Raw genomic sequence first — 2,682 nt, forward strand, 5'->3', positions numbered from 1 at the left:
CCCAAATCTGCCTAAAATTAGAACAAAATCCGCCCAAAATCTGCCCCAAAATCACACAGAATCTGCCCAAAATCCACCCCAAATTCCTGCCCAAAATCCACCCCAAAATCTGCCCCAAATCTGCCCAAATTGGGACCAAAATCAGCACAAAATCTGACCCAAATCTGCCTAAAATACACCCAAAATCTGCCCAAATTCCACCCAAATCCGACCAAAATCTGCCAAAAATCTGCTGCCCCCTGAGTGACCCCGAGTGACCCCTGAGTGACCTCTGAGTGACCAATGAGTGACCCCTGACTGACCCTGAGTGACCCCTGAGTGACCAGTGAGTGACCAGTGAGTGACCCCTGAGTGACCCTGAGTGACCAATGAGTGACCCCTGAGTGACCCCTGAGTGACCCTGAGTGACCCCGAGTGACCCCTGAGTGACCCCTGAGTGACCCTGAGTGACCCTGAGTGACCCCTGAGTGACCCCTGAGTGACCCTGAGTGACCCCGAGTGACCCCTGAGTGATTCTGAGTGACCCCTGAGTGACCACTGAGTGACCCCTGAGTGACCTCTGAGTGACCCTGAGTGACCCCTGAGTGACCCCTGAGTGACCTCTGAGTGACCCTGAGTGACCCCTGAGTGACCACTAAGTGACCGATGAGTGACCCCTGAGTGACCCCTGAGTGACCCTGAGTGACCCCTGAGTGACTCTGAGTGACCCTGAGTGACCCCTGAGTGACCCCGAGTGACCCTGAGCGACCCTGAGTGACCCTGAGTGACCCCTGAGTGACCCTGAGTGACCCCTGAGTGACCCCTGAGTGACCCCTGACCCCTGTGTGTCCCCAGGGTGACTCCGGGGGTCCCCTGTCCTGCAATGGGACCCTGCAGGGCATCGTGTCCTGGGGGCTCCAGAGTGACCCCTGAGTGACCCCTGACCCCTGAGTGACCCCTGAGTGACCCCTGAGTGACCCCTGACCCCTGTGTGTCCCCAGGGTGACTCCGGGGGTCCCCTGTCCTGCAATGGGACCCTGCAGGGCATCGTGTCCTGGGGGCTCCAGACCTGCGCCCTGCCCGGCCGCCCCGGGGTCTACACCAGGGTCTGCAACTTCACCCCCTGGATCCTGGAGACCATGGACAGGAACTAGGGACACCCTGGGGACACCTTGGGGACAGCCTGGGGGCAGCCTGGGGACAGCCTGGGGACACCTTGGGGACATGGGGACACCGTGGGGACATGGGGACACCTTGGGGACAGCCTGGGGACACCTTGGGGACAGCCTGGGGACAGCCTGGGGACATGGGGACACAGGGATGGGTCACACCAGGGTCTGCAACTTCACCCCCTGGATCCTGGAGACCATGGACAGGAACTAGGGACACCCTGGGGACACCTTGGGGACAGCCTGGGGACATGGGGACACAGGGATGGGTCACACCAGGGGCACACCAGGGTCTGCAACTTCACCCCCTGGATCCTGGAGACCATGGACAGGAACTAGGGACACCTTGGGGACACCTTGGGGACACCTTGGGGACAGCCTGGGGACAGCCTGGGGACATGGGGACACAGGGATGGGTCACACCAGGGTCTGCAACTTCACCCCCTGGATCCTGGAGACCATGGACAGGAACTAGGGACACCCTGGGGACACCTTGGGGACACCTTGGGGACATGGGGACACCTTGGGGACAGCCTGGGGACAGCCTGGGGACACCTTGGGGACATGGGGACACAGGGATGGGTCACACCAGGGTCTGCAACTTCACCCCCTGGATCCTGGAGACCATGGACAGGAACTAGGGACATGGGGACACCTTGGGGACACCTTGGGGACAGCCTGGGGACACCACAGAGAGATGGGGACACAGGGATGGGTCACACCAGGGTCTGCAACTTCACCCCCTGGATCCTGGAGACCATGGACAGGAACTAGGGACACCCTGGGGACACCTTGGGGACACCTTGGGGACACCTTGGGGACACCTTGGGGACAGCCTGGGGACATGGGGACACAGGGATGGGTCACACCAGGGTCACACCAGGGTCTGCAACTTCACCCCCTGGATCCTGGAGACCATGGACAGGAACTAGGGACATGGGGACACCTTGGGGACAGCCTGGGGACAGCCTAGGGACACCTTGGGGACACAGGGATGGGTCACACCAGGGTCTGCAACTTCACCTCCTGGATCCTGGAGACCATGGACAGGAACTAGGGACACCCTGGGGACACCTTGGGGACAGCCTGGGGACACCTTGGGGACACCTTGGGGACATGGGGACACCTTGGGGACAGCCTGGTGACTGTGTGGGGACACCACAGAGAGATGGGAACATGGGGATGGGTCACACCAGGGTCTGCAACTTCACCCCCTGGATCCTGGAGACCATGGACAGGAACTAGGGACACCTTGGGGACACCTTGGGGACAGCCTGGGGACACCTTGGGGACACCTTGGGGACACCGTGGGGACAAGGGGAGAACACGGGAAAGACATGGGGACACGGCGATGGGGGACACCAGGGTCACCCTTGACCTGTGGTGGCTCCAGGACACCGTGGACACCACCAAGGGACCTCGGGGACACCTCGGGGACACGGTGGTGGCACGGGGACACCTTGGGGACATTGTGGGGACGTGGACTTGGGCCACCACGGGGTGGGACGAGGGACATGGTGATGGGACCTGGGCC

Source organism: Haemorhous mexicanus, chromosome 39 (genome assembly GCF_027477595.1).
Source record: "Haemorhous mexicanus isolate bHaeMex1 chromosome 39, bHaeMex1.pri, whole genome shotgun sequence".
Lineage (NCBI taxonomy): Eukaryota > Metazoa > Chordata > Aves > Passeriformes > Fringillidae > Haemorhous > Haemorhous mexicanus.